General features: G+C 39.7%; 1 protein-coding gene across 4 annotated transcripts in view; it reads left to right on the top strand.

Moving 5' to 3' along the window:
- smap1 (small ArfGAP 1) overlaps nucleotides 1-13,512 on the top strand; it is a 154,270-nt gene that overhangs the window by 83,481 nt on the left and 57,277 nt on the right. The gene's annotated exons all lie outside the window — the stretch shown is intronic.

Raw genomic sequence — 13,512 nt, 5'->3', positions numbered from 1 at the left:
TACTTTGTTACTTTTACTTGAGTAAAGAAGTTTAATCAGTACTTCCACTTTTACCGGAGTATTTTTTAACACAAGTATGTGTACTTCTACTTAAGTACGGAAAGTGAGTACTTTTGCCATCTTTGAACATAGGCCAATACTAAAGAAGAAGAGGAGGAAGCATAACAACTAATAGTGTCATGGAAGGACCTGTTGAAGGCCCTGCTGCCATGGTAACAGACGGTGACCACCCCGACGACAGTGGTGATGAAATAACGTCACACACCTTTGACCATTAAGGTCATTATTAAAATATTTTTTTACTTTTACTTACTGAATTTTGGGAAAGAGACTTCAGATATGGTATTAGGAGACCCCTAAGGTCTATAAGAGACTTCAGATACACTATTAGGGGACTACTAAGGTCTATATAAAAGAGACTTCAGATACAGTATTAGGGGACCACTAAGGTCTATATAAAAGAGACTTCAGATACAGTATTAGGGGACCACTAAGGTCTATATAAAAAAGACTTCAGATACAGTATTAGGGGACCACTAAGGTCTATATAAAAGAGACCTCAGATACAGTATTAGGGGACCACTAAGGCGTATATAAAAGCATCCAAAAAGAATGTCATGCCATGTCATGGACCTTTTAATTAAATTTAATATCAGAAAATAACTTAATTAAGTACAGAAAACATCAGAGACTGTTACTCAAGTATTCTAAAAGGAGACTTAAACTTATTGAAAGACATTTTTCTGGTAGGATACTTGTACTTTTACCCAAGTATTGCTTTCAAGTTCTTTATACAGGACTGGGTGTCGGTCCAAACCAAAAAGTACCAAACTAAACAACAAACTACCACTAAACTACGTAGTATACGTGCTGTCCTGTTTATGTGCAGTCCCCATATACGTAATTGGTCATGAGATGTGCATTTTGCATTTGTTAGGTTAAACAGAGACTAGTTCTTCTACTGGACCTGAGTGTATGGAGTAGGGATGAGCAGAGTACTCGGCTGAAACGAGTATCCCGTACGGATAAAGCACTTTTGCCGAGTACAAGTATTATACGAGTAATGCGAGTCAATATCTGTACTCGGATTGGATAAAACTCCTCACTGACAGTGTCTGCGTTCTGTGATAGGCTAGTCACAAGGCTAGTCACAGTGCCCCTCCCCTACACTATTCTGTAATAGGCTAGTCCCAGCGCCCCTCCCTACACACACACAGATTCCTCGTGTTGATGTGTGCCGCTCGCTCTCACTTACACACAGAGCACGGAGAAGTGAACAGCTCTCTCCCTCAGGTCCGTGGGGCCTTTCCGTTAACATTTAGGGTTTCTTCAAGATTCAGGTTTGATTTATACTTTGGTGCAAACTAGTACCTAGCAACCAGGAGACTTCTGGTAACCGTGGGGTTTGTTCAGACATGGTGTTGGTAGAATGCGACCCGGGTTGCATCTCTGCCGTCAGTTTTGTTTTGTTTTTAAACGCCTGCTGGCTCTAACCAGTTTTTTTGAGTGTCTGAAACTTTCTTGCTGTGTTTTATAAAAAAAAGGCAGTTGCGGTATAAATAAATAATATTACAAATTAAGATACCAAACACATTCCAGCCCCCCCCCCTCTCTCTCTCTCTCTCTCTCTCTTTCTTTGTATCTCTTACTCACTCACAGACACACACACTCATACATACCTGGTGTAAAAATAAAAAAGAACCAGAAAAAAGTTATCACACGGATCATAGAAAAATTAAAAGCTAAAAAAAGAAAGTTATATTGAGGATGAAAACTGTTGTTCATTACATTTTACTCCATAATTGCAACCGCATTGTTGTATTTATTGTTTAAATCTTGTTCTGTATATAGTTTGTTTGTTACCATGACAACACCACTGATCTGAAGCTCAATGCTGATGCTGTCATGTAAATAGTTTTCTAATCAGCAATAAATATAACAATTTCTGATCAACCCATGTCTATTGCATGTTTAAAATAACACACCGGTTAAAGCCCCGCCCATTTCAAGACAACCTGACCCACTTCCGGCTTAAATCTGCCCACTTTTTAGGATTTAAATGTTGGATTAGGCCATATGCATATGGAGGTTGGGGCAAAGGTAAGGCATGTAGACATGTTTCATCATCATTTTTCAAATGATTTATTCTAAGATTGTTCTCTTCAGAAAAACGCTTGTTCGAATGACAAAAAATATGTCAAATGTTTACCACTGTTGGAGGCGGAAATTGTTAGTCCAGTAACACACATTAGGTCTTGGGATAAGTAAATTTAAAAATGTAATTATGACACACACTCGGAATTGTAGTGAAAACGTGTGAAAGAGACAGGACAACCGAAGGTGGAGACAAAAAGCTACAAAAACACACGGTGCTTTTTGGGGAAGAACTGAATCCTTTATCTGTAGTTGTTTTCACTCTCTCCTCACCTCCATTCATCTCCATCTCTCCTTCATTTGTCCCTTCCTCTGCCTATCTCTCTCTTTGTAGCGCTCTGTGTGTCTATTGCTCTCTCTACAACTGCTAAATCACTGTTGTCCCGGACTCCTGGCGTATGTTGTCTTTTTCCTTCAGCCTATGAATAAATTATCAAAGAACAAGAGGCTGCTTTCCTTCCTGAAAAACTCTGGTGCTGGCTTGTGTGTGTGTGTGTGTGTGTGTGTGTGTGTGTGTGTGTGTGTGTGTGTGGAGATGCATTTGTGTGTATCTTTGTTCAGTCAGTGCAGGGATTTGGGGAGTGTGTTATCGCAAGGGGCTCCGTACATCTGGACGAAGTTGGGCTCTCAAAGGTTCCAGATATTGGATGTGACACACACACACTCCACATCAGCAGTTGCAGCAGCTATAGCATATCTGTGGTCGATTGGAGTTAGTTTGAGCGGAAAGTGTGAAGGGCTGCCAAAGGAGCAGCGTTCTGTGGCTAAAAATGTCATGCAAGCAAACAGACACACACACAGACCTCTTTGAGGTCTAGCAGTCAAAGGATCGATGGCGTAGCCAGAAGTAGGCTAATCAATGAGGTGGATTTGCACTGCTGGAGGAAGAGAATCAAGCCTGTTTCCCAAGAAAACACACACACACACACACGATCATAAAGGCACTCATCAAACTTCCCCCACTATAAATGCACAGATGCACACATAGACACACCAACGTGCTTCCGCTCATACCACACACACACACACACACACACACACACACATACTCCCCCGCTGTGATGCAGCACAGCCAATGTACCATTCTGGCCAGTTTACTGCTCAGAGTGAGCATCAGAAGGTTTATTGTTAGTTATAGATTTGCGTCAAGTACCTGCTGACGTGTAAAGAAGTCCATAACCCATTTATTTTAAAAGTGATCAATAAACATAATAGAGTGATATTAAAAGTGACAGTTGAGAAGTCTTCGTCACATGCTATTCAGACAGCATTGCCCATTATTTTCTTGTTTTGGCATTGTGTTCATGTTTGCTGTTTTCTATGAACCATAGTGACCTCCCCCTTTAACCCCAAAAACAGCTTTTTGTCTGAAAGTAACCGGATATACGACCATTTCACAACACTGAAGACATGTTTAAAATGACTTCTTTTACGTTTCAATTTGCAACATTAGCAACACTGACTTTATTTTTGTTAATGTGTTTTTGTTCAAAGGACTTCAAGTTTCATATCTTAAGTTTGTATTTCTACACATTTTATTTATCAGAACTTTAATATATTTTGATGTTCCTCTGTTCTGTACAAATTAATATCAAATTATTTTAGTGAGAACTCATAAATAACTACAAATATAAATACCTAATATTGGGTAAATCTGTTTATGTTTTGTATTGTTATATCAGATTTTTAAATAACCAAATATTCGTATCGGGATCAGCCTAAAAAATTGGTCAGGCTCTAGATCGTACCGACGTGTTTTGCTGTGCTGCCACTTTTTAAAAGTGAACACAGAATCTTGGCTATTTTAAAAATCTTATAATATAATTATTATAATAATTATAATAATGTTATGCTCTATTGTACATGTGCTGTATGTCTTGTAATGACATTTTGTTACTTTTCAAATATTTTAATAAATGTTCCAGTTAAAGTACATGGAATCTTAGAAAATCCTTTTTTATTACAGTGGTATTGAAATTGGCATCAAGATATTGTGTTATTTCACTGGTATTGGCACTGACTAGTCAGAGAGACTAAATCCGTTTGTAAATCAGTCTGTTGTTCATTAAAAATTAAGATTTTTGTCACTGCCCCCCCGCTGATGCCGGCTGCTCTCGTCCACTTAACAGGTGAGACGCAGTCCATAGCATAATTTTTACAAGAGGGGAGTATATGTATTTTTGTTTGATTACATGAAAAGTGAAATTAGGCTATGCTATAGGCTTCTCGACTTATTTTTAATAAGGAAGAGTGAAAAAGAAAGAGATTTTTTACAGGCCAGGTGCAGACTTCAACAATGGGAAAATAATTATTTTGAAAGGAAAAAAGTAGAAGTTCAGAGTTGTTAATGTTTTATTAGACTCAGTAGTGAGGTGGATGCAATTTTCAGCAGGGATGATTGTTAAGAGGCGTTATTCGGCAGAAATGATCCTATGTGGCTGCCCAAATGTTCCTGGTGGATGCAATTCTCGGCAGAAATGTCAAATTTGGCACATCATCGGTTGCAGACAAGTGTCTGCGGCGAAAGACAGCGAGAATGAAAACGCCGTGCGGTGGATAAAAGAATTAAATAAAAGTTATTTATTCACTTTTTGTGTGTGTGTGTGTGTGTGTGTGTGTGTGTGTGTTTAATCTGAAGCTGGCTGCCTTTTTAAAAAACACAGCCTAACCCAATTCTATGGGGTATGCTCTGAAGGCTCTCCCGTTTAGTGACAAATAAGATTCACTTTTGAAAACACCTGAATATACTTTGTTTAAATTGGTGTGTTTGTGTGTGTGTGTGTGTGTGTGTGTGTGTGTGTTAGTTGCCATTGTTTGGATTTGATTGGGTATTCTTTCCCTGAACAGCCCCGTCACGCATCAGCCGTCAGACCACACCGTGACCTTCCTTAAACACTCAAGTGTGTGTTTGTGGATGTGCGGATGTGTTTTGTGTCTCTATGTTTGCATATATTTGTTTGTGTGCTTAGCACCAATGTGTGAGAGTTGTGTTGTTTATTTGTGCACATGAATAAGCAATACTTGAATTTGTCTTTGTTGTTGCTGCGTGACTATGTTTTTTTTACCTGTTTGTGTTTATGTCTTGATGTTTCTGCGTGTGTGTGTGTGTGTGTGTGTGTGTTTGTTTTAAAATGGCAACGGTTTTTCATGACTGTCACATGAATGTAACTGTGTGGAAGAGATGCTTGCGTGTGGCAGCTTAAGATTTCCTCTCTGTGACAAAACCTTTTAGATTCTAAGTCTGTGTGTGTGTGTGCGTGTGTGTCTGTGTGTGTTTGTGTCTTTGTGTCTGTCTGTCTTTGTGTCAGTGCCACCAGCTGAGTGACAGATTGTGTTGAATGGTGCAGAACTGCAGCAGCCCGGCACACTTAACAGTCTCTGACTTACTGCAGTGACTCACATACACACACACACACACACATACATGCACACATACATGCATGCAGGCGTCTGCTGTGTGTTTGCGATAGAGCTGGGGTGCTGCCGACTATGTGATATGGATATCTCAGTCTGATAATGCATTCTCAACACACTTGACTGACTCCATGCAGCATCCATTCCTCCCTATCTTTCTCCTCCCTCCCTGTCCTTCCCTTTGTCATCCTCTCCTCCTCCTGTCATTGATCTTTTTTTTTTTGCCTGTCCTCATCATCGCCCACCTGTCTCTCCGTCTTGATCTTCATCTTTCCATCTCCCTCGCTCCACAAGCAGCAGTCTCCTGTCTCCTCCTAATTGCGCCCTGCTCTCCTCTACCTTTGCGCTTTCTATTTTCTCCTCTCCCCGCAGATTGACCTCCTTATCCCCCCTTCTTCCCTGGTGAACTCCCTACTTCTCTTCTCTTTCTCCCTCTCTCCAGCACTGCAGCTGTCTGTCTTCGGCATCATTGGCTCACCCAGCCGCTGGCGGTTTTATTATTCTCTTTTATAGTTTGAATAAGGCAGCTGTCAGCCACAAGGAGACAATCCACTTACTGCAGCGCTACTAAGACTACTAATGTACTACAGTACTGCTACCACTGCTATTGTAGTTACTAGTCACTCTACTACTACTCTCACTGCAGCTAAAACACAACAACCATTGTCATATAAAAGTCAGTATTCAGGCTCAAATGAAAGCAGACATGATACGTTCAGCATTCCACAGCACTAATCAGTACAGTATACAGTAGGGCAGCACAAAGTATCGTTTTTGTTATCAACATCGCAATATCAACTGGCACAATAAACACATTGCAAAAGGCTGCGACATACCGCAAAAGACACTCATGTTGTGTTAGTTGAAAGTAGAGATGTTCCGATACCATCGGTATGGCCTCTGATACTGCTTAAAACGCTGGTATCGGTAACAGGAAGTACTGGAGTTTATGCACCAATCTGATACCACGTAATGAAGCCCTAAAGAATATCTACATTAAAGTACTTTATGTTCTTTTTCCGTTGTAACTGACTGTCAAACTGGATGATAAAAGAAAGTTCTGTGGCGTTGATTGTTTGTGTTGGTTAATGTTTCACAAAGAGTTCAACCTGAGCCAGACCGACAACAAATCACATCACATCATATCACATCCATACAGGGAGTACAGCTGTTAAAACATAATAAAACATACGATACACTGGTGTCGGATCAGTACTCGGTATCGGCCGATACCCCAAATTCAAGTATCAGAGTCGGTATTGCCTTCCGCTCTGTGTGTTGACGTTCTAAAACTCTGATCTCTTCGGAAAACAACAACAAACTTCGAGCTAGCAAAACAAGTTTTCCCAAGTAGCAATTTTCAAAGCCATCGACATTTGTGATTGGTTTAAAGAAATGCAAATCCCTGAATGTGTGTGGTGTAGCCAGACCTTAACTCCACAGCGCTGTGGAGATAGGTCTGGGGATGTGAGACTGCAAGACTGTTAAACTACTGTTGATGCAAAATTTACTGCACAGATGTTGCACATTAAAAGTCTTTCAGCCTCTTAAAGGACAAAATCCCATCTTTCCTGGTAGTCTTTTAATGTGAAACATCTGGAGCAAGTGGATTTGACAACAGCATTAAGAAGGGCAAAGTTACTGCAAATGAGATTAATTAAGAAATTGTATTCAGAAATTCCATTTCCTGATACAAACTCAGGGTATTTGCTGCTAATGTGTACCAGTAGCAATAATATTCATTTTTTTCCTAAGTTTAAAATTCTGTATAGTCAAAACTCACTGCATAGAAGTCATGAGATTATTATTTATGCACGTAACTTGATGCTGTCCTGAACTGTAACAAATGACTTCTTAATTGTACGTGGAGACATTTATTCACCTGTTGAGGCTTGTGCATTGTATTATATTGTCATAGACTATTTTTTCTGCTGCAGCTTCTGCGTTGAGTGTTACCTTTGCAGCTGTTACAGACTTGCTTGTTAGCTGCATTCTCTGCAGTTGTGTCTTATGTCTCCCTCAATCATTTTCATGTTTATTTTTCCTCATTCTCCTATTTGTCCTCTATTTCCTGTCCTCTGGATCTTTCCCTAACTCATACTCTCACAGCTAACCAATTTACGGCCCTCATCTCCCGCTCGTCTCCTTCCACTCTATTTGTTTTTCCTCTCCCTCTTTTAGTGTTGTTTGCTCTTTGTTTGCTCCATCACCTCGCTCTGCCTACGTTGATCAAAACTGTTCAACGCCTTCCAGTGCCCAGGATCAACCTACAATCATATTGTTTATTTTAGCATCAAAACCCGTCCCTGCAAAGGTGAGACAGAACGGTGACGGAAAAGTGTGTCAGCTTTTGTTGTAAAGACATTAGGCCTTTAATATCGGAAATGGCGAGGGGTTTGAAGAGCTGACGCAAGAACTCACTATGTTGGGCTATGTGAGTAAGTTTAGGCCTATTTATAGTGCTGAGATGTTACGATGTTACAGAGGACTCACTTTGTTTCTTTGTTCTAACTTTCAAGTGGCCTTTAGTAAGTCATGAATAAATTATGTTAAAAAATGTATAATTGGCTCATTCTTGACAAAAGGCCAAAGACCTGTGTGCGGGCACATATTTGAATAATGTCGGGCTGTAAACGGGTTCAGCTTTTAAAAAACCTGTCAATCCAAATGTACTTTTCAAGCTCAGGCCTTGTTGGGCTTATCTTTTAAGGCCAGATTATAGTTCTAGGACACATACATTCTGGTGTAGGAGAAAAAAAAAACGCTCTGGGTTGTTTGCATTTCTTTTAACCAATCACAATAGTTTTGGGCAACAGTAAGCCTCGGACACAGCAACGGTGGATTTGCAAATAGTATCGGGGAGGAACCTGTTTTGGTGGAACATTTGCACCCTGAAAAAGAAAACGCTACATACAATATTAAGTTAGCTTAACTGTTCACACAATACAGTAATGTTAGCAATTTAAATCAGTTGGATACATGGTCAAACGGAATTTGCTCTTACCATTGTATTGGCGTGTGCACTTCCCACCCATCAGTCCCACAATGTCCTAGTTAGAGAGTAAATGCCGTAAACACATTCTTTGTAAATCTTTACAGTCATTCACTGATGACTTTATTGTGATATTGCATTTAAATAAATTAATGCTACTAGAAATGGAGCGTTGCATTAATTGGGGCAGAGAACCAAAGTTTCACTTGCACCAACTGATTAGCATCAGCTTCGTTATTCACCTTCATTTATCAGCTGCTTGGCCAGCTGAGTAGTTATATCCGGTCGTAATATAGCAGGGGAAACTTTGTCACTGTGTATCTGTAAATGCTTGTCTCTACCAACCCAACATCCTCAAGGGCTGGGCTTTGTATTTTTTAAACAGCCAATGTTGATGTATGGTAAAGGGGGTTAAATTCTCCCTGCGAAGTTCTTTTTTTTTTCCTCAAATAATTTTATCTAACAGTACCATTGTTGAATAAAATGAGAATGAAATGGCTTCAATAAATGATATTCAAAGAGATATATAGAGAGGAATCTTTTGTAGTTAGGTGGTACTAAAAGCCACAATATCTTATAAAATATTTTTCCCCTAACCCACACTAGTTCTGTTAAAACACAGAATTAACTAACCTTTTGCTGCTGTGCGCAAACAACCTTCCTGCTGCGATTCACTGTACAAGCTTTGCTGCAGTCCCAACACACATCAATTCGCAGCCAATGCATTCTTGATTAGGCGTGGACACGGTAATTGTTTTCATTGCCTTGGATTGGAACGACATTGAATTTAATGTGGTCCATCGATCTTTTGTTGAGGGGAAATTGGGTTTGTTACAGCGTTGTAGATCTCTCATGGCCTACACATTTTTCTCTCAAATCTCACTTTCACTCTATCTCTATCTTGCCCCATCTCATCTTCTTCATCCTCTTGTCTCATTCTCCTACCCTTTAACTTTTAATTTATCACTCTCTCTTTCCCTTTATCTGTCTATTGTGTTTCTCACTCCCTCCTCTTCCTCCCCAACTCCCTATTTTTTCCCCATTCTACTCCCCTAATTTGCTTTCAATTAAAAAAATTGAATACCACAATTGCTTATCAGAAACAATAACATAGAAAAATAGATGAAAGGTGAAAACAACTAATAGAAGATTAGGTGGTGGTCAGTATTGCCGTTGATTGTTTTTTTTTCTGTCACCTAATTGATTTACTAACAGAAAACATTGAGTGTGGGTACTTTCTACTCTCTGTCCTCGCCAAGTTCGCCAGTTTCAGAAAACGACCAGTAGAAGAAGTCACATATAATGTTTTTTGGTTTATGTGCTGCTGATTGTCAGTCATGGACTGCTTTTTTAGTTTATGAATGGTGGTCGGTTTAATCTCACTGTCATCTGTTGATCATGGATATGGCACATTGTTTCCTTTGTGTTTCTGACACTTTTTGGGACTGTGTTTGCCCTCTGTAAGCTCAACCAACCTTGTGGACTGAAGTACAGCTGCTCTGAAGGTTCTCCTTCAGTGCTGCAACACTAACGTAATAGCACTGGAGCCTAGAATTGTTATTCCCCCGGCAATGCGGAAAGTTCTTGGAGAGAATGCCAGCTCTACTAGGAACAGGACTGTAAGACTGAGGAAAGAGGGGTGCAGTGCGCCAGAGACTTTGGACACAGCAGATCGGCCTTATTCCTCTGCCCTCCATCATAAAGAAAAACGAAGTAAAAGATCTGAATCTCACTGAAACCTGACTTATAGACCAGGACTCTGACGCCGATCCTCAAATTAAAGGTTTTTGGCCAACCCTGGCGTCTGGATCTCGATGCACCCAATTTGATCATGGGAGATTTTAATTATTGTGTTAGAACTAAGTCCCTGAATTATTTCTCCAGGTTTGTTACCTGTCCACTAAGATGGGTTAAAATATTATTAATATAAAATAAAAAATAAAAATCTTACACAATAGCTCCTCTGGGTTATCCCCGCCAGTCGTCATGATTTGATGTAACAAAAGAACAACTGCCAGGGTTATTAAAACACTGATCAGCATTCACAAGGTACTTTGCATTGACTATTAAAGGTTAAAATTGGGCGAGTACATGGATGGATAAGAGGTTTATCCCATGATTCAAGTACTCACACTTCTTCACAAATCTGTGACTTATAAAGGTTACATTGCTTACAGATTGTGTACATACGGTTTAATAAATCAGAATTTTTTTTTCCGTACGCCATTTTTGAATATTGGGTGTAAGTACACTTTTAGTAAGGATCCTAAGCACAGTTTTATAAATAAGACCCCTGGTCCTGATAGGAAAAGGGGAAAATGCGTTGTAGTTAAAGAGACATAATTTTTTTTCAGTAGTGAAGACCAAAACAGAGCTAAATGAAAGTGCATGTTGGACTTGAATCAACATGGACAGAACGATTACTCCAAATGAATGCTTATGTTTTATAACCCCGGCTTTTGCTAGCACATTGCACATTTCGCATCTTCCCGCTTAACAGCCAGCAACAGTCAGGGGAATAGCGTAAAACCATCAGCAGGAATATTATGTCATGACATCAACATACATATGCGTATTATATAAGGCTGGGAAAGTTAACGTTATTATCGCGTTAACTAATTAATTTACGCCAACAATTTTTGTATCGCTCGTTAATGCCGTTTTTATTATTTCTTTATTATTGTAAAAGTTTGTTGCTCACAGGCTTTGTAAATACTGCAAAGTTGAATTTTCTTATCACCAGAGTAGGCTACTTCCAGTCTGAGTGTTTATCTGATGAACAGGTGGCACCTTGTACGGCAGGCTCGGCCACAGTGTATGAATGTGTGTGAATGTTGAATGTTTCCCGTATGATTTAAAAGCGCTTTCACTAGTCGTTAAGACTAGAAAAGCGCTATATAAATGCAGCACATTTACACAGCTGCGCGAGGCTTCGGTGGACTACGTTAGATGCAGGGTGTGGGTAAGTATAGATAGACAAAGAGAAGCTAACAAATTCCATAGCAAAGTGGATAGCTACAGATTGCAGGCCCATTAGGGTGGTGGAGGACATCGGTCTGAGTAACATTCTGAGAATTGCAACAAATGACGGCAGGTATGAGATTCCCTCAAGACACCATAACAAGAAGATACACGAGTTGTATGAAAAGGGGAGGACTGCAAAAGCAACAACGCTACAACATGCACCCTCTGTTGCTCTTACTGGGGACTACTGGACTCACTGGGGACTACTGGACTTACTGGGGACTACTGGACTCACTGGGGACTACTGGACACAATGGGTAACCAGAATTATCTCGGAATTACAGTGCTTTATATTGATGAAAAGTGGGGGCTGCGTTCACATGCTCTGACTTTAATGACAACAGAGGAGAGACATTATGCTGAAACATGCGCGGGGCACTTTATTGAAGTTGCACAGCAGTGGAATGTGTCTAAAAAGTCACCGCAGTTGGCACAGATAGTACGAATAGAAATGATATATGATTGCTGCTGCGAGCCTTCTACCTTTTGATCATGTCCCTTGCTTTGCTCACGGCCTCCAGCGTTTTGTCACAGTATTTCTGCATAACAGTGCATTTAAGAGTGTCCTTGCAAAGTGCAGAAAAGTTGTGGGGCACTTTAAACACAGTCCAGCAAGGGCTGCAGAGTTAGAGCAACAACAGAAGAACGTGGACAGAAGAAGTAGTCGCTAATGCAAGACGTTCCAACCAGATGGAATTTAACTCTGGACATCATAAATACATTGTTTAAGTTGAGAAGTACACAAATATTTTATTTTACTGCTACTTTATAAACAAAAATGCTACGTTTTTGCAGATCAAATGTTATGGCACTTTTGTTTATATGACACAATATTTAAAATAAAATTGCACTATATACACTTCTTTTTAATTAATTATTTCATTTTGCGATTAATCAGGGAAATTATGCAATTAATTGTGATTAAAACTTGTAATCACTGCCCAGCTCTAGTATTATATATTACTTTGTACATAAAGCACAAGATCCAAACAAAATAGGAACTCAGGCCCTAAAAACAGGAGTGACGCGGAGATCAAAAAGTGGCTGATGGTAGGCAATTAGTGGTCCAGTGGCATTAGCCAATCCCTGAGGGGTATGCGGCTCACTATACCAATCGTCAGAGTTGTATGCTGCTTGTGTTCTACTGGAACATAACATTTCCCAAGGGCAGATGGAAGTGTTAGGCAATTGTCTGAGAAACAGTAAAGTTATTTCATATGTTCTTACCCAAGTAGCCAAAGTTATTATTAGAGTAAAAAAATGTATACATTTTTCCTCTTTTGTTCTGTTGCTGGGATATGAGCGATTCTTTTAAAATGACTAATAACAGTAAGTTATCTCATATATCATTACCAATGTATCCTAAATTGATATAAGAGCTGGCCTTATATAACAGTCAACAACGTTAGAGCAAACTTAGGTTTTCTTCATCAGGTCACATCTGTTCAGAGGTGGGTAGTAACGAGTTACATTTACTCCGTTACATTTACTTGAGTAAGTTTTTGAAAAAATTGTACTTCTAGGAGTAGTTTTAAATCACTATACTTTTACTTTTACTTGAGTAGATTGGTGAAAAATAAACTGTACTCTTACTCCGCTACATTAGGCTACAATGAGCTCGTTACTCATTACTACGCTTCATTGTTTTTACCCCAGCGTACGTCTCATTTTAATGTTTTATTTTGACAGAGAGATAGAGAGACTTCCGCTGAAGGCTCTACCACGTGACTGTGCTTAACCAATCACACGTCGTTGTCCAGTCACGTGACCACACTCGTTTCAGCAGCGGGACAGGTTAGCCCATAGACATATAAAGAATTTAGCTTTACAGTCGTAGAAAAGCAAAGACATCAGATTTAAACGTCGCCAAGGCAACGCAGACCAGGAGGACCCCCCCTCGGCCTCATAGTGAAAGCATGGTTACCTTA

This window comes from Etheostoma cragini, chromosome 17 (assembly GCF_013103735.1).
Source record: "Etheostoma cragini isolate CJK2018 chromosome 17, CSU_Ecrag_1.0, whole genome shotgun sequence".
Classification (NCBI taxonomy): domain Eukaryota; kingdom Metazoa; phylum Chordata; class Actinopteri; order Perciformes; family Percidae; genus Etheostoma; species Etheostoma cragini.
This window is presented reverse-complemented; position numbering and strand designations above follow the sequence as displayed.